Source organism: Giraffa tippelskirchi, chromosome 1, assembly GCF_054371585.1.
Source record: "Giraffa tippelskirchi isolate mGirTip1 chromosome 1, T2T-mGirTip1v1.2.pri, whole genome shotgun sequence".
NCBI lineage: Eukaryota > Metazoa > Chordata > Mammalia > Artiodactyla > Giraffidae > Giraffa > Giraffa tippelskirchi.
The window spans coordinates 194,765,404-194,784,222 of record NC_137275.1 but is presented as its reverse complement, the minus strand read 5'-3'; the positions used below and the strand labels follow the sequence as shown (position 1 = coordinate 194,784,222).

At 41.9% G+C, this 18,819-nt stretch overlaps 1 protein-coding gene and 1 non-coding gene across 7 annotated transcripts in view; one reads left to right on the top strand and one right to left on the bottom strand.

The window, feature by feature from the left end:
- The window catches only part of NTRK2 (neurotrophic receptor tyrosine kinase 2), a 386,793-nt gene that overhangs the window by 97,207 nt on the left and 270,767 nt on the right, over window positions 1-18,819 (bottom strand). The window lies entirely within an intron of this gene.
- On the top strand, window positions 4,080-4,243 carry LOC145522073 (U1 spliceosomal RNA). The gene has a single exon (XR_014065897.1). It is a non-coding gene; the product is annotated as a U1 spliceosomal RNA (small nuclear RNA).

Here is an 18,819-nt window from a genome sequence, read left to right as displayed (position 1 = left end):
TTAAATAAAATTCCTAGTATCAATTTCTCCCAGAAGTAAACAACCTATATATACATGCAGGCTATAGTTCAACCCAGGTCTATATTCATTACTACTAAATCTAAAACTAACAAAACAAATAAATAAATATCACTCTACCCATTTAAGGTTGAAAGAGGAAACATATCCTCCCATTTCCTCAGTAATAGAGTTTCACAGAGAACCTTGTCCCCCTGGACATATTCTACTCATCACGTGGACCTTCAATTGAGATGTTCATGGAGTCTTTAATATATGCCAACCACTCTGCAGTTAAAAGGAAAGATATCTTATATTTGTGAGTTCAGTTCAGTCCAGTCACTCAGTCGTGCCTGACTCATGAATAGCAGCACGCCAGACCTCCCTGTCCATCACCAACTCCCGGAGTCGACCCAAACTCATGTCCATCGAGTCGGTGATGCCATCCAGCCATCTCATGCTCTGTCATCCCCTTCTCCTGCTCCCAATCCTTCCCAGCATCAGGCTCTTTTCCAATGAGCCAACTCTTCGCATGAGGTGGCCAAAGTATTGGAGTTTCAGCTTCAACGTCAGTCCTTCCAGTGATCACCCAGGACTGATCTCCTTTAGGATGGACTGGTTGGATCTCCTTGCAGTCCAAGGGACTCTCAAGAGTCATCTCCAACACCACAATTAAAAAGCATCAATTCTTCGGTGCTCAGCGTAGGACTGTATAAATAATATACCCCGGAAAATAATGTTCTGTATTAGGAGGAATCTCTCGGTTTCCCTACAAACCTAAATGTATGGCCTGCCTCAGCAGTTCCAATGCAAAGGCCTAGATGCTGTGATGGAAACAGAAGTTAAAGATCACTGAGACTGACTCCCTCATGTTTGACAGTTGGCCAGTGAGTCTCAGAGAGGTGAAGTGACTTTCCCAGGGCCACACAGCTAGAAAGTGACCAAGCTAGAACTCAGATCCCCTAACTCTCAGGAGAGTGATCTTGGACTCTGTAACACAAGCCCCTATTTGAGATTGCATGCAGTAAGCATTCCATGCTAATAAAGTGAAAACAGGTATATCATTCAGTTAATTATCTCTTCAACTAGAAATACTTGAAACATTCACATTTATCATCTGAAATGGATCAAGCATCTCATAATGAAGAATATCATTACAAAATGGCCAATAATGAGTGCAAAAAGTAGGATGCCAAAGCTATGAAAAACGCTTGAGCTTGATTTTAAATGAAAGTAACAAAAATTATTTAATATCTTAATGTCTATATCATAAGGAGTATATTGAAACAGGTAAAATCATCCACCTGGAAAAAGTTAATTTATATGAAAGATGGGAACTGTTGTTTTGAATTTCATCTATATTTTTATTATTAAGATATGTTAGACAATATTGAAAATAAATGTGATTAAGACCAGAGATGTAAAACACACCAGGACAAAACAAAGCCAAATATTCATAAATAACATTAATGATGAAATAAAACATGTAAAAATACTGAGCCATTCTTAAGCACTTTTCAGCAAAAATCCCAATGTGCATTACCATCGATTAATTTTCATATCCCTCTGAATGAGGTCAATAGTAACATTTATTTTACAGATGACACTACAATTAATTGACTAACTTGTGGTCATAGAGCAATCCACTTATCCTTTTCCAAGTGCAATTTCCAATGAAACGAGGAAATAGGAAGGAAAGAGAGAGACCCTAATATGTGCCAATTGCTATTAAGGGCCTGGAAATGTGCTGAGAGGTTTACGAGGGTTATCAATCTTCACAGCAATCTAGTAGGGCATCCTTATTTCCATTTTCAGATTAAAGTAACAAGAAAGGGATCACATGTGCTAAGTAACTCGTCTGAATTGATGCTGAAGCTGAAACTCCAATACTTTGGCCACCTGATGTGAGGAGCTGACTCATTTGAAAAGCCCCTAATGCTGGGAAAGATTTAAGGCAGGAGGAGAAGGGGACCACAGAGGATGAGATGGTTGGATGGCATCACTGACTCAATGGACATGAGTTTGGGTAAACTTTGGGAGCTGGTGATGGACAGGGAGGCCTGGTGTGCTGCGGTCCATGGGGTCGCAGAGTCGGACACGACTGAGCAACTGAACTGAACTGAACTGAAGTTGTATTATACAATTGGTAACAGGCAGAGTTTAAATTCTTTCCACTACAACACTCTTATCTTTCCTTGGCCTTCTTACAACAGACAAAGTGAAAGAGAAAGTGAGCTTGAATTTGCCCACCTAGGGAATCATGGGTCTACATTTATCACTTTAGTTCGACAAACCTTTATTAAGCATGTACTATAGCCTGGGCTTCCCTGGTGGCTCAGATAGCAAAGAATTTGCCTGCAATGCAGGAGACACAGGGTTGATCTTTGGGTCAGGAAGATCCCCTGGAGAAAGGAATGGCTACCCACTCCAGTATTATTAGGGCTTCCCAGGTGGCACTAGTGGTAAACAACCCACCTGGCAATGCAGGAGACATAAGAGATGTGGGTTTGATCACCAGGTCAGGAAAATTCCCTGGAGGAGGGCATGGCTATCTACTCCAGTATTCTTGCCTGGAGAATCCCATGTACAGAGAATCCTGGCGGGTTATAGTCCATGGGGTCACAAAAAGAGTTGGACATGACTAAAGCAATTTCAGGTACTTTATGTGATCATGCAAGGGAAAAGAAAAACTTAAATAAGAACTCAAGTCAGAGAAAACAGAAAAGAAAGCTAAAACAAGATAAGTAGAAATGCAAATGTGCAGATTCTAAGGTTCCACATAGCTATTAAAACTGTCATAATTCGGGAAGGGGAACACATGTAAACCCATGGCTGATTCTTGTCAATGTATGGCAAAAACTATTACAATATTGTAAAGTAATTAGCCCCCAAGTAAAATAAATAAATTTATAAAAAAAAAAAAAAAAAAAACTGTCATAATTCGACTCTTAGTTTCCTGGCAGCAGAAGCCAAGAGGGAAACACAATAATTTATAAAATTTTGACTACTCAAAAGTAAGAGCACAGAAATTCCTATGATAAGTAAGATTCTTCATGGAATTTAGTTTTGAAACGAATACATCAAATGGATTTTACATTGGAAATCAATGTCCTTAACAACATCTGTTAGTGTAAATAGTGAGCTTCCTAAGAATATTTCTTATGGCAGAGCTCAATAAGGAAAAAAACATATGACACAAAAACCACCCTCAGTCAAACACTATACAGGGAGTCCAGAGTGCTTATCATCATAATGGCATAAAAATCAATGTCTGTGGGCTTACTCAGGAATGCTTTGGGGATGGGGTTAAAGAAGAGATGTAATTTTCTACACCCACTGCTGGGCCTAGAACATATTAGGCAATCAATACTATTTTATGAATAAATAATAACATGAACATGCAAATATAGATGAGTGATTGAACAAGAGATGAGAATGGTAGAGAAGAGGGCACTTAAGGAGGGGAAGAGAAAAAGCAAAGATGATGAGGAGGAAAAAGCCCACAGTGGTATTTAAGAAGTTGTGATTTGTCCTATTTTTTCCTAAAGAGGAGGAACAGACAATATGTAGCAAAAGGAGGATGAGGTTGGATCACAGAGGACCTTAAAGTCCTTATTAACAAGTCTGGACTCTTGGACAAATGACTTCACCGCTTTTTGCCTTAATTTTGTCGTCTTTAAATAAAGGAGTTTAGATTAAACAGTATTTTAGGTCTGCTTCAGCACACGCACATTCCATAATCAGTGAATCTTTGGCTTTGTTTTATATGTAAGTCTTATCTAGAAGACTTTTGAGCATGGAAGAAAAGGGACAGGAACAAATGGTTCTGGCAGTAGTCGAACTAGAGGCAGACGGGCAAGTTTAGGAGTAACTACAGACCTCCCTCTCACAGAGGCCCATGCTCAGCTGGAAGGTGGGCTCCATCCAGCCACTTATCCATCCTTCCTTGTTAGGAGTGACTGAGAGGAGCGGGAACCAATGGGGTGCGGAGGGTGGTGGAAGAGATGGAGGCAATAGCAAAGTGAGCGTGTGCGTAAAGTGAACGGGTGTGAAGCTGTACGGCCGGCGGGTAAAATCATTTCATACTTACCTGGCAAAGGAGATACCACGATCACGAAGGTGGCTCTCCCAGGGCGAGTCTCACCCATTGCACTGCGGGTGTGTTGATCTCTGCGATTTCCCCAAATGGGCGAAACTCCACTGCGTAATTTGTGGTAGTGGGGGACTGCGTGCTTGCTTTCCCCTGGTAACTGTGGTCTTAAGGATAGAATTGATTTCTACTTGAGTGTATTTAGTGCAGAAGCGTGGCCGAGAGGAGCTAGGCTGGGCCGGGGCCCGGGGGCCAGGGGCGGCAGCCGAGAGGGGCTAGGCCGGGCCGGGGCCCGGGAGCCTGGGGCGGCGGCCAAGAGGGGCTAGGCCGGGCCGGGGCCCGGGGGCCAGGGGCAGCAGCCGAGAGGGGCTAGGCCGGGCTGGGGCCCGGGGGCCGGGGTCGGTGGCCGACAGGGGCTAGGCCTGGCCTGGGGCCGGCGGCGGCGGCGAGAGGAATTACGCAAGGCCCAAGGAGCAGGGGCTGCATGGGCACAGGAGGGCCGAGAGGAGTTACTCCACATTGAAGGTCAGGAGGGGCCGTCGTGAGTAGATACCCATTGTCCAAGGTAAGGAGCAACGGGCTGCACTTTGCTGGAGCAGCCGTGAAGAAATACCCCACGTCCAAGGTAAGAGAAACCCAAGTAAGACGGTAAGTGTTGCGAGAGGGCATCAGAGGGCAGACACACTGAAACTAAAATTACAGAAAACTAGCTAATCTGATCACACGGACCACAGCCTTGTCTATCTCAATGAAACTAAGCCATGCCATGTGGGGCCACCCAAGACGGATAGGTCATGGTGGAGAGGTCTGACAGAATGTGGTCCACTGGAGAAGGGCATGGCAAACCACTTCAGTATTCTTGCCTTGAGAACCCCATGAACAGTATGAAAAGGCAAAAAATAGGACACTGAAAGATGAACTCCCCAGGTCAGTAGGTGCCCAATATGCTAATGGAGATCAGTGGAGAAATAACTCCAGAAAGAATGATGGGATGGAGCCAAAGCAAAAACGATACCCAACTGTGGATGTGACTGGTGATAGATGCAAAGTCCGATGCTGTAAAGAGCAGTATTGCATAGGAACCTGGAATGTTAGGTCCATGAATCAAGGCAAATTGTAAGTGGTCAAACAGGAGATGGCAAGAGTGAACGTCGACATTCTAGGAATCAGCGAACTAAGATGGACTGGAATGGCTGAATTTAACTCAGATGACCATTATATCTACTACTGTGGGCAAGAATCCCTTAGGAGAAATGGAGTAGCCATCATGGTCAACAAAAGAGTCCAAGAGGCAGTACTTGGATGCAATCTCAAAAACGATAGAATGATCTCTGTTCATTTCCAAGGCAGATCATTCAATATCACAGTAATCCAAGTCTGTGCCCCGACCAGTAACGCCGAAGAAGCTGAAGTTGAACGGTTCTATGAAGACCTACAAGACCTTCTAGAACTAACACCCAAAAAAGATGTCCTTTTCATTATAGGGGACTGGAATGCAAAACTAGGAAGTCAAGAAACCCCTGGCGTAACAGGCAAGTTTGGCCTTGGAGTACAGAATGAAGCAGGGCAAAGGCTAATAGAGTTTTGCCATGAGAACACACTGGTAATAGCAAACACCCTATTCCAACAACACAAGAGAAGACTCTACATGTGGACATCACCAGATGGTCAACACCAAAATCAGATTGATTATATTCTTTGCAGCCAAAGATGGAGAAGCTCTATACAGTCAGCAAAAACAAGACCGGGAGCAGACTGTGGCTCAGATCATGAACTGCTTATTGCCAAATTCAGACTTAAATTGAAGAAAGTAGGGAAAACCACTAGTCCATTTAGGTATGACCTAGATCAAATCCCTTATGAGTATACAGTGGAAGTGACAAATAGATTTAAGCGACTAGATCTGATAGACAGAGTGCCTAATGAACTATGGACAGAGGTTCGTGACATTGTACAAGAGACAGGGATCAAGAAAATCCCCATGGAAAAGAAATGCAAAAAAGCAAAATGGCTGTCTGAGGAGGCCTTACAGATAGCTGGGAAGAGAAGAGAAGTGAAAAGCAAAGGAGAAAAGGAAAGATATTCCCATCTGAATGCAGAGTTCCAAAGAATAGCAAGGAGAGATAAGAAAGCCTTCCTCAGCAATCAGTGCAAAGAGATAGAGGAAAACAAAAGATTGGGAAAGACTAGAGAACTCTTCAAGAAAATTAGAGATACCAAAGGAACACTTCATGCAAAGATAGGCTCAATAAAGGACAGAAATGGTATGGACCTAACAGAAGCAGAAGATATTAAGAAGAGGTGGCAAGAATACACAGAAGAACTGTACAAAAAAGATCTTCATGACCCAGATACTCACGACGGTATGATCACTCACCTAGAACCAGACATCCTGGAATGTGAAGTCAAGTGGGCCTTAGAAAGCATCACTACGAACAAAGCTAGTGGAGGTGATGGAATTCCAGTTGAGCTATTTCAAATCCTCAAAGGTGATGCTGTGAAAGTGCTGCACTCGATATGCCAGCAAATTTGGAAAACTCAGCAGTGGCCACAGGACTGGAAAAGGTCAGTTTTCGTTCCAATCCCAAAGAAAGGCAATGCCAAAGAATGCTCAAACTACCGCACAATTGCAGTCATCTCACATGCTAGTAAAGTAATACTCAAAATTCTCCAAGCCAGGCCTCAGCAATATGTGAACCGTGAACTTCCAGATGTTCAAGCTGGTTTTAGAAAAGGCAGAGGAACCAGAGATCAAATTGCCAATATCTGCTGGATCATCAAAAAAGCAAGAGAGTTCCAGAAAAACATCTATTTCTACTTTATTGACTATGCCAAAGCCTTTGACTGTGTGGATTATAATAAACTGTGGAAAATTCTTCAAGAGATGGGAATACCAGACCATCTGACCTGTCTCTTGAGAAACCTGTATGCAGGTCAGGAAGCAACAGTTAGAACTGGACATGGAACAGACTGGTTCCAAATAGGAAAAGGAGTACATCAAGGCTGTATATTGTCACCCTGCCTATTTAACTTATATGCAGAGTACATCATGAGAAACGCTGGGCTGGAAGAAACACAAGCTGGAATCAAGATTGTTGGGAGAAATATCAATAACCTCAGAGATGCGGATGACACCACCCTTATGGCAGAAAGTGAAGAAGAACTAAAGAGCCTCTTGATGAAGGTGAAAGAGGAGAGTGAAAAAGTTGGCTTAAAGCTCAACGTTCAGAAAACTAAGATCATGGCATCTGGTCCCATTTCTTCATGGGAAATAGATGGGGAGACAGTGGAAACAGTGTCAGACTTTATTTTTTTGGGCTCCAGAATCACCGCAGATGGTGATTGCAGCCATGAAATTAAAAGACGCTTACTCCTTGGAAGGAAGGTTATGACCAACCTAGATAGCATATTTAAAACAGAGACATTGTTTTGCCAACAAAAGTCCGTCTAGTCAAGGCTATGGTTTTTCCAGTGGTCATGTATGGATGTGAGAGTTGGATGGTGAAGAAAGCCGAGCACCACAGAATTGATGCTTTTGAACCGTGGTGTTGGAGAAGACTCTTGAGAGTCCCTTGGACTGCAAGAGATCCAATCAGTCCATCCTAAAAGAGATCAATCCTGGGTGTTCATTGGTAGGACTGATGTTGAAGGTGAAACTCCAATACTTTGGCCACTTCATCCGAATAGTTGACTCATTGGAAAAGACCCTAATGCTGGGTAGGATTGGGGGCGGGAGGAGAAGGGGATGACAGAGGATGAGACGGTTGGATGGCATCACCGACTCGATGGACATGGGTTTGGGTGGACTCCGGGAGTTGGTGATGGACAGAGAGGCCTGGCGTGCTGCAATTCATGGGGTTGCAAAGAGTCAGACACGACTGAGTGACTGAACTGAACTGTACAGACCTCCCTCTCACAGAGGCCCATGCTCAGCTGGAAGGTGGGCTCCATCCAGCCACTTATCCATCCTTCCTCTCCAGTCTCCTGTCCAAGAAATGCACACAGCTCAGAGCGACAGACCACGGGGAAGCTGAGATCAAGTCTGTTACCCCAAAGGGAACAGATGAAGTCACCAAGGACTAATCCTGATGTTTTCAGGGACAGACAGAAAACAAGGAGCCTTAGAACAAGACCAAAGTGGACAAATGAGAAAGGCAGGAGACAGGGCCAAGGATGAGCATGAAGAGAGCAGAAGGCAGACTTCTGGGGCCAGGTAGTAAGTGAGAGGCTAGGAAGTGGAAGTGGTGAGTGGAGACTGCATAAGCGGAGGTTGGGGCAGGGACAGACAGGTGGGTCTAGGGATGACATGGTGACTCTCAGGGATGGGTGCTGGGGGGATTTTGAGGAGGGAGAGATTTGAGGGTGTTTGTAAGTTAAGGAGAATGTGCGTGCTCAGTCATTCAGCTGTGTCTGACTCTTCATGGCCCCATGGACTGTAGCCTGCCAGGCTCTTCTGTCCATGGGATTCTCCAGGAAAGAATACTGGAGAGGTTGTCATTTCCTCATTTCCAGGGGACTTTCTTAACCCAGGGATCGAACTCTTGTCTCTTGCATCTCCTGCATTGGCAGGCATGTTCTTTACCACTAGTACCACCTGGGAAGCCCCAAGGAGAATAGTAGAAAGTAAGAAATTAAATAGGCACCACAAATAGGAAGGAAGGGGGAAAAAAAAGGAGAGAAGGAAGGAAAAGAAAACTAGTTGGACAGATGACTGGGGAAGTCACTGAGAATCCAATGAGGTGGATGAAGCAGAAAAATTCAGAAAAAGAGAGGAAAGGTTTTGAGTGAATCACCTTCTAAGGGCCTCAGTTTTGATGCTGGACCACTGAAGGAGGAAGTGGACTTTCAGGGATTCCCAAGAGGCCCAGTGGGACCCTTTGGGCTAAGCCTTGCACTGGGTCTAGTGGTGGGCAAAATAGACTCTTATAAGGTGAGTTTGCCTTGTTGAGAGTGCACCAGGTACCTACTTGGATGCCCCTTATGACATCCAATGGCAGCAAAGGACCTTTTCCTCTTAAATCAAATTTTAATACCATGTGTTGAATGAGTGCAGAGAAGCTGTGGGGGGAAAGGTAAGATTGGGTTTAGTCTAACCTGAAATTCACATTAGATAAAAGACTTGAGTTATTTGAAATTAAAATACACAAAACTTCTTGTAGAAAACAGCCAGAGAGGGGGAAAGCCCCAGAAATCTTTCAAACTGTTAGACTAAAGAGAACACCACACTTCAAAATACACATACGGCACATCCTTCGCTTTGACAGCCCCTAACAGCCAAAATTATATCTGTTCTACACTCTGGCATGTGGTAGAGTTGGATTGATTTGCCCTGACAGCCCTCTCTGCTGGAACAATACTTGTCAGTCAGCCCCAGCAATGTTTGTATTTTCAAGAATAATTATTCAGAGTGATTGTACAAGATTCTGGCAGGTGGGCCAGACAGGCTTATCTGCCTACTTCTGCAACCCTGTGTCCCCAAGCCCTAATGCTCTACCTGCTTCTGAGGATGGAAAACACCCCTTTAAAGCTCTCCTTCCCCCTCCCAAGCTGTGCGTTATCTTCCATTTGAGGGGTCTATGCTGATGTCTGTTTTATAATTTGGGCTCCTCCATTCTATGCTCTCCAAACAGAAACCTTCCTTTCTTCAATAATTTCAACTGGTAGCCACTATATTTTCCTAATTGACTTTTTCAAGTTAGCTGGCCTTTACCAATGTACTTCTGAATGACAGCTCCATTGTGAAAGACATGTTTCATCTTTGGTGGGGTTAATTCACATATCACATACACACACACACACACACGCACACACACCAGTGTGCATTCACTGGCCTTCCTACTCTATGTCTTAATTGTGAACAGTTTATCCGAGCTTAAATATATTGAGTATCTTCTCTGTGCACATACTCTAGTAAGGGTAAGAAAAATGCAGATATAATGATAATGTGGTCAGAATGTGATTAACAGAAATGACAGGGGCCAAACAAGTGTTCTGAAAGTGGGGCCATTCAGTAAATGTTTCTTGGAATCATTGAGCCAATTCTAGAAAAGCAAGTTATTCTTCATTCTGAATGCAAGAGAATGGGGCAAGCACTTAGCCTAAGAAACAGTGGGAGCCAGTGGGCACTTTACGCGTTCTGGCATTCCTTGCCAGCTTCCCAGGCTGCTTTCCATGGCTGCGGATCTACCTCAATTCCACAGAAAGGCAATGATTAGTAGAGCTTATGATATGTGATGAATGAAAAGGAAAGGATCACAGACAAAGCCTTTGGGTGCATCCCAAGTGTTTTCCTTCTCTGGATGGGTTACTATACAATATGATTATTGGAAAACTTGTATTTTCAAAGGTAGGGCTAATTTTGTTTTCCTTAAAGGATTTTGCAATACTTTTAGCATCTTTCACTCCAAATTACCTTTTTAATTTTTTTTTCTTTCTCATTTCACCATTTAAGCTTCTATGTGTAAAGAATTGGGTTTGATGCTGGGGAAGGTTCAAGGGTGAATAAGGGCAAGAGGAAGCCAGGCTGATGGTCATTAATTGCACATCCACTGCATATGAGATGTTATGTCAAGCCTTGGGCATACAATTTCTTATTCAGACATCCTGCTGGACCTAAGAAGAGACATCACTATCTTCATTTGGAGGTTGGGAGAAATAAGTCTTGGAGATGTTAAGCAATTTGCCCAAAGCCCCACAGCTGGAAAGAGGGCAAGGCAAGTTAGAACTGTCTTCAAAACCAGGCAGTCTCTCCCAATAGAACACAAATATTTCTCCTAAAGGAACTGTAGTCTAATAAGGAGACGAGACACAAAGTACACAGATAACAGTTGTACAAGGAAGAATGTAAAACTCACAATGACAGGTGTTTGAAACACAGGGTTGAGACTTGCGCATGTTTAGAAGAAAAAGTAAGTTCTTTAAATACAGGGTATAGGGTTGTAGGATGTGCCATTTGAATTTTCCCCTGTAAGTTGAAAGGGCTTGAAATGTTGGTTAGAAAGAAGGGTGCTGTTGAGTAATGAATTAAGACATCTCCAAATTGCCAGAATGTCACTGACTTGATCATGTACTAGATATTCATATTAAGACATAGCCACGTTAAAGTCCAAAATCTGAAATCTATTTAGGTTGAACCAAATGGATTCTCCATTTTTGAAGGCCCAAATGAGACAAACATTAGCTATTTCATGTGGCTTATTGTTAGGTTGTATCTTTACAAACAGAAACTCTGAAAGTTAGAAAGGAACTCATATCTTTTAATGTTCAGAAAAAGGAAAGCAATATATGCACATGATAAAAACCCAAGAGCCTTAAGAAAAAAGTTGTATCCTTCCATACTCCTCCCTGTCCTTGGTCTTACTCTCTTGGGAAATCAATATAATACAATTTGGATTTTGGTTTTCTAGGGGTGATTGCCATAACTCTAATGAATAAGCTATTGTTTTCCCAATTTAAGACTTCTTTATTGATTCTCCACTTTATTAGAGCAGGATTTTGCTCACACTACCTCCCATTCAGTCCAATAATTAACTGCTGTATTAATTTTTAGCTCTTCTATTGATTATCTATCATACTATACCTCCATTTCAGCCAGTATCCTGACACTCTTCTGTATATAAGGCATATATATGGGCATATTAGCACCCCTATCTTCTCTCTACCCCATTCACACATTGGGGTTTATTCTTTGAGCTTGGCCTTTACTACAACTGTGCTAATATTATTGCCATGTACATTCCATTCACAATATGATACAATTAAGGCTTTTATGGTTCTAAAGCTTGAACTGCAATAAACAAAATTTATGTTAATATGATGGTGAAGAATCCACCTGCAACGCTGGAGACTCAGGTTCAATCCCTGGGTAGGGAAGATCCCCGGGAGAAGGGAATGGCAACCCACTGCAGTATTCTTGCCTAGGAAATCCTATAGACAGAGGAGCCTGATGGGCTACAGTCCACGGGGTTGCAAAGAGTAGGATACAACTGAGAGACTAACACTTCACTTCATGTTAATATGACCAGCTTAATACTGTATATTACAAGGCTAAGTGAGTGCTGGGTCTACATTTGTTTTTCATGACTAATGCCATGTAGAGAACTTCTGAGCCACTTGAAGAAGGATGTTCATAGCAACAAGATCAAAAGACTTCTCTCTTCTAATCATGAAGATTGTTCTAGCATCAAATTCAAACAGACAGATTTTTCATTTCTCCTGCTGAGACTTAGGAGACCTCTCAGATTGAAGTCTACGGTACTTCTTCAACACTGGGAAGTCATTTTTGGTTTTTTCTTTGATAATTTTCTCCTACCATTTTTCTCAGTTCTCATTATTATCTGGAAATCTTAATAATCATATTCCACTTTTCCTGATACAATCGAATTGTGTGAATTCTCTCTCATGAATTAGTTCTTTTTCTCTTCTTCCCTAGCACTGTCTGCCTCTGCCTTTTTGCTCTTTATTCTGGAAGAATTTCTTTTGTATCTTTCATACCTGTGATTGAAACTTTCATTTCTGCCATCATAGATTTAATTTGTATGAATTCCTTATCTTATAAATCCTTTTTCCTAGCAATCAAATTTTGATTTATGTGTATAAAATCTCAAATCAGAGAACACTTTTTCTTCTTTAAAATTTCCTTCCACTCAAAAAATTTATGTACTCTCCAATGTCAGTTTTTCTCTCAGATCTTCTCTTTCAGTTGCTATTGTCCTCACATGTAGAGTGGATCTTGAATCTTATTTATATTGAAGAAAGAAAGTCTTGGTAACTAATAAGGATTTCCTGGGTTATTTAGTCAGTATTGCCAATTTCAGATAGGAATTTAGTTAAGAATTGTCTCATTGGTAGACTATAGATAGGAACACCTTGCTTTAGGATGAATAGGCAGACAATGGACCATTTGGCTAGAGTATAAACATGTCAGAGTAAAGAGAACAGTACTCTAGAGTTCTTATACCCATGCTACTACCTTCTATGACAATCTGGCAATTTCTGCACAGGAATGTTTTAGATTCTTTGTGTATGAAGATAAATAAATATCCGCTTCTCTGCCCAGTTGGAGATGGAAGTGTATACCTCTCATACAGTTGTGCCTCCCTTGTTTTAAGCCCTTTCTCACTCTTTCCTTCTGTTGAACCTGCTGCACTTGCTGGTCCCAAGCCTGGAGCCACTCCAGCTTCCACCAAACAGGGCACCCTTGCCTCCACTTCAGATCCCCGTGGCATATCCTGAGCTGAAGATCCCTCCTCTTTGTTTCAGGTATCAGCATGGCAACCATGCTCCATCTGTTCTCTAGAAATCTAATGAAAAATCTCAGCCGTTACAGCCCCAGCCTCTCCTTCACTTCACTGTTATGGACAAGGGGCAAGCATACACTCCAGTCAGCAATCTGTGCAGAATGTCTTCAGTACCTTACTAGGGAAGTTCTCCTTGGAGTCTCCACGCAGATGGAATGTTCTCAAGAGCTCAACCCAGGGTGCCTGAGGCCCTTAAACAACCTATTTATTTCACAAATGAGGACAGCAAGGCACAGTAAAAGTGCTAATTTCACAGAGCTTAGCCAGGACCCAAAACCATTTGCTTGCCCTCAAATCCAGTGCCATTTTCATTATATCCTGGTCTTTCTCATTATAGACATTTATCAACCAAATACAACACATAGTTCAAAAGTGTAAGAACAGGAGAAGGCAGGGAAGCTAAGGACTGCATGAAGTCAGCAGAATATGGCTATAGCCTGTCCCCAGAAGTCCAGTCACTCTTCCTCTGCAGCTACCAGATTTATCTCTTGTGTCCTCTGCCTATTTACACTCTCCATCTTTGATGAGCTGCAAAACCTGGGGTGTGAAGTCACATCAAGAAGCACTGTGTTGAAGACAGCTTATGAACTGAAGGCAGATTTATAACGTGATAGTCATGGTACTTGGGTTCCATTCCTCTCTGTCTTAGGATAAGAACATGTTTTGTGTGCTTCTGTCAGCTGGAATACTTCCAAACTTTGCAGTCAATGCTACAAATTCAGTTTTTGGAGAGTTGTTATAAAAAGTGCATAGCTAAGTCATGTCACCTAATTACACTGCTTTAGAGAAGAGAGGACCATCCCTCCCCATTGGGCATGGGGTCCTGTTGGGGATCCTATATTGGATCAGACTAATCTGGCTCTTGCTCTGGTTCCCCAAATTTACAATGAAGTCCTTTCTAGACACTGCCTTCTCCTGAGAAAGTTTCAATGCAACTACTACAAAGGAAACTACTTACATTGGGTGATTAAAAATTCTGTTGTTAAATGTTAATAACCACTTACAGCTGCAATTAGCATGGTCTAAAGTATTAAAATGACATCAGATATTCAGAGTAGATTACATCAAATTCATTCAAGAAAATGATGGGATCAACAAGGGATTAATTTCTCAAATATACAAACAGCTCAGTCAGCTCAGTGTCAGAAAAACAAACAATACAACCAACAAATGGGCAGATCAACTAAACAGGCATTTCTCCAAAGAAGATATACAGATGACTAACAGGCATATGCAAAGACGCTCAACATCACTAATTATTAGAAAAATAAAATCAAAACTACAATGAAGTATCACCTCACACCTGTTAAAATGAGTATTATCAAAAAGTCTACAAATAATAAATGCTGGAGAAGGTGTGGAGAAAAGGGAACTCTCCTACATTGCTGGTGGGAATGTAAATTGGTACAGCCACTACAGAGAACAGAATGAAATTTCTTTAAGAAACTAAAAATACAGCTACGATATGATCTAGCAATCCCTCTCTTGGACATTTATCTGGAAAAAGAGGAAAACTAATTCAAAAAGATGCATGAGCCCTGAACTTCAGAGCAGCACTATTAAAATATCAAAGACATAGAGGACAAATGGATAGAAAAGATGTGCTATATACCTATAATGGAATACTACTCAGTCATAAAAAGAATGAAATAATGCTATTTGCAGCGACACAGATGAACCTAGAGATTATCATACTAAGTGAAATCAGTCGGAGAAAACCAAATATCATTCGGTATCACTTATATATGGAATCTAAAAAAAAGATACAAATGACCTTATTTATAAAACAGAAATAGACTTATAGAGAAAACAAATCTAAGGTTACCAAAGGAGAAAGGGGTGAGGGATAAATTGGGAGTCTGGGATTAATAGATACACAGCACTATATATAAAATAGATAAACAAGGAATTACTATACTCAATATCTTATACTAAGACCTGTAATGAAATAGAATTTTTAAAGGAGTATATACATATACATATGTATATACATCCATCTATCTATCTACATATATATATATATATCTGAAACTAACACAACATTGTAAATCCACTATATTTCAATAAAAAAATAAGATAACAAAAAATAAAAAATAAGCCATTGTTAAATTTTATGGTATACTGAAGTTGAGGCAGTAATCAGCTGATGACAATTTGTTCCTATGGGTGTGGCTAAATGATGTCAGCCCTGGGTTGAAGCCTCACCTAGGGCTGAGTGGACAAGCCTCCAGGGAGAATGTGATTCCTCAGGAGGTATGAGATCTGCATGGGGTTGAACTGATAGTTAGGACCTAACATGGGACTCAGGTCACATATGTGATCCAGGTTCTTCTATCATAAAATACTTGAGTGAACCAACAGGATTTGGAAGGAACAATAAAATATTCTTAGATTTTAAGATGAATATGCATATGATTGCAACGAACTGAACAGGAGTGAGATCCATACAAGTCCAGATGAAACCACCAGAGCCACGAGAGAACCAGTGAAAGCCCAGGAGGAAAATGTCTATTGAGGAGGAAAAGTGAGAAATAAGGAGGAAAGTGCCCCATGGCAGGGGCCAGGGTGGTGGTGGGGGGACCAGTGAGTGAAAATGACCACAGTTGGCAGGCAGGGTTTAAGAGGCAGAAAGGAAGCCTCAGTCCAATTGTTGCTGTAACTAACCACATGCGTGTGTGCGTGCATGCTCAGTCGTGTCCGACTCTTTGTGACCCTATGGACTATAGCCCACCAGGCTCCTCTGTCCATGGGATTTCCCAGGCAACAATACTGGAGTGGGTTGGTATTTCCTACTTCAGGGGATCTTCCTGACCCAGGGATCAAACCCGCATCTCCTGCAGCTTCTGCTGCATTGGCAGGTGAATTCTTTACTGCTGAGCCACTTGGGAAGCTGACTATCTACATAAGTTACAGCAATTCACTTAATGTATCTGTCCAACTTCCATTTCTCTCCTCCCACTGTAAAATGAGAATAGAAATCCCTGACCCTTGCATCCTAGCAAGAACAAAATGGTATTCTAAATAAAAGGCACTCGGAAAAGTAAAATGTACTATAAATGTTACATGGTGTGACCACTGCTACTGAGCAATCTGGTGCTCAAGATTAATAGTGCCTTACAGGTATATTTTTGGGGGTTCAATTCAACATCAACTATTATAGACAAACTATAATACTAATGGCGCCTTCTGCTCTGGAGCACTTTAAGGCTTACAAAGTACTCTGACATGCTATTTTATAAGAGCATGGTAAAAGCTCTGTGGAATGGGCTATGAACAGTTCCCTGAGTTTCATTTCACAGCTAAGGAAGCAGAGGCTCAAAGAGGTTGAGGGGATCATCCATGGTTACACAGCTAGACAGTTATAGAACCAGAACCCAAGCTTGACTTTTCAATTCCAAGTTCAATGTTCTTTACACCAGAGTGGCAGAGTGGCATTCTGGAGACCACGAATCACAAAAGTAAAAAAATAATTCTGGAGATAAGACTTGTAAATAGATGTTAAGATCAATGCAAAACACTAGTGCAAAAATAGTGCCAAACATTTGTCTACTTGAAGGATATGAACTCAAGAAAGGAGAAGTTAATGTGAATGATAATTACAGGAAAGGCTTCACATATTAAGAAAAGCTCTGGGTTTTCATGTGAAAAATGGATTTCTTAGAATAGTTGGAAATAAAGGAGAAGAAGCAAAAGCATGAAGTCAGGATGGTGAGATTAAAATTGCTGTGTTTAATCAGGGGTGTAGTAAGAGGTGGTGGGAGAGAAGTTTCAACGGAAGCTTTGATAGGTTAAATGGAACCAGATCATACAGAGCCCAAGGGTTAGACAAGGAGGTCTAACTTTGATTTCATAAGCAGAATCTAGGTTCCTGAACAAGGGAGTGGCATTATATATGCAGTACGTTGAAAAAGACCCTGATGCTAGCAAAGACTGAAGGCAAAAGAAGAGGGCGGCAGAGGGTGAGACGGTTAGAAAACATCACCGACTCAGTGGACATGAATCTGAGCAAACTCTGGGAGATGGTGAAGGAGAGGAAGTCTGGCATGCTGTCGTCCAGAGGTCACAAAGAGTCAGACATGACCTAGCGACTGAACAACCACAACATATTGTCTGGTAGGAATATGCACAGTGTATTAAATGTACCCAGAAGCACAGAGAGTAGCTAGGAGATCATTGCAGTAACAACAGCATACTCATGAAGTCCCCGGGCCACAGCAGTGGCAATGAAAATAAAAGGAAAGCTACAAATCCTAAGAGTCAAGTCACTGGATAATCAGCGAGAGAATTACTCACTCAACTCACTCAACTGCCGTACTCCACATGACTCTCAGAAACATAAATAGTTTTCTTAATCATATTTTCTCTTAACCATGCTGCCAAATTAAGTGATCCAGAGTTGCCAAAGAAAAAAACTTCATTAAAAATCACTGGAATTTGTCAAAAAGGTTCTTTAATTCATCCCTTGGTCTTCTATCCAAGAAGATTTCTCAGAAGTGAAATGACTATATACATGCACAAACACCACTAGGGTCACCTTCAGACCTTCCCAATGCCCTTAAATACGGACCCATGTCATATGAACCCTTGTATCTAATGTCAAAACATATTGTCAAGTGTCACTTTTCATTGGACCCATATAAGCTCTGAGGGGGTGAGGTGAAGATGGGGAGAAGAAACTGATGCAAAGAAGCCTCAAATATGAAGCAAAGGAGGAGGAGAAGGACAGGAAGACGGTAGACCAGTATGGCACTGTGGATGGAGAGCTCGACTCTTAATAACTTGGTTGTCTGGACCAACCCAAGCTCAGCGCTTCAGTCCGCCTTTCCAGCACTCATTATCTGAACCTTGCCGCAAAGCAAAACAGGTTAAAGGTTGAAATTAGCCACCTTTCTTGGTTGGCTGGTGGGTTCATAGAAATTCCTGATTTGAATGGCTTCCATTTCCTAAGTGAATTTTAGTAAAGACATACTTTCCCTTTAAATTTCAACAGCTCTGCTGTGTTTTCCATTCCCTCTGCATTTCAGCATGTGGGCATCACGCGTGCGCGTGCGCACACACACACACACACATACACACACACCCCTCACATGCTGCACTGACAGCTGCTTGCCAGTCAATGAAGTCACGTTACTCTGTCATGAGGATGTGTGAAATCAGCCATCTCCCAGGAGGTGGGCAGAGGCACGCATGATGCAATCAATGTAAATGTGGAATTTTCTGTCTCCTGAGCCTGTTTTGTTGGCTCATTGAGCGGAGGAGTGAACAAGCTTCATTGGGTGCAGAACTGTACTTAGGAAAAACCTTTTCTCTTTATTGCCATTATATGTGATAATGACTTCATGAGACTGTCACCTTTAGATTCACACTGGCTGGATGAAGCAGGCTCCCTGCTCTCAGAAAAATCCCACAGAATTGACCTCTTTTTCTCAGGAA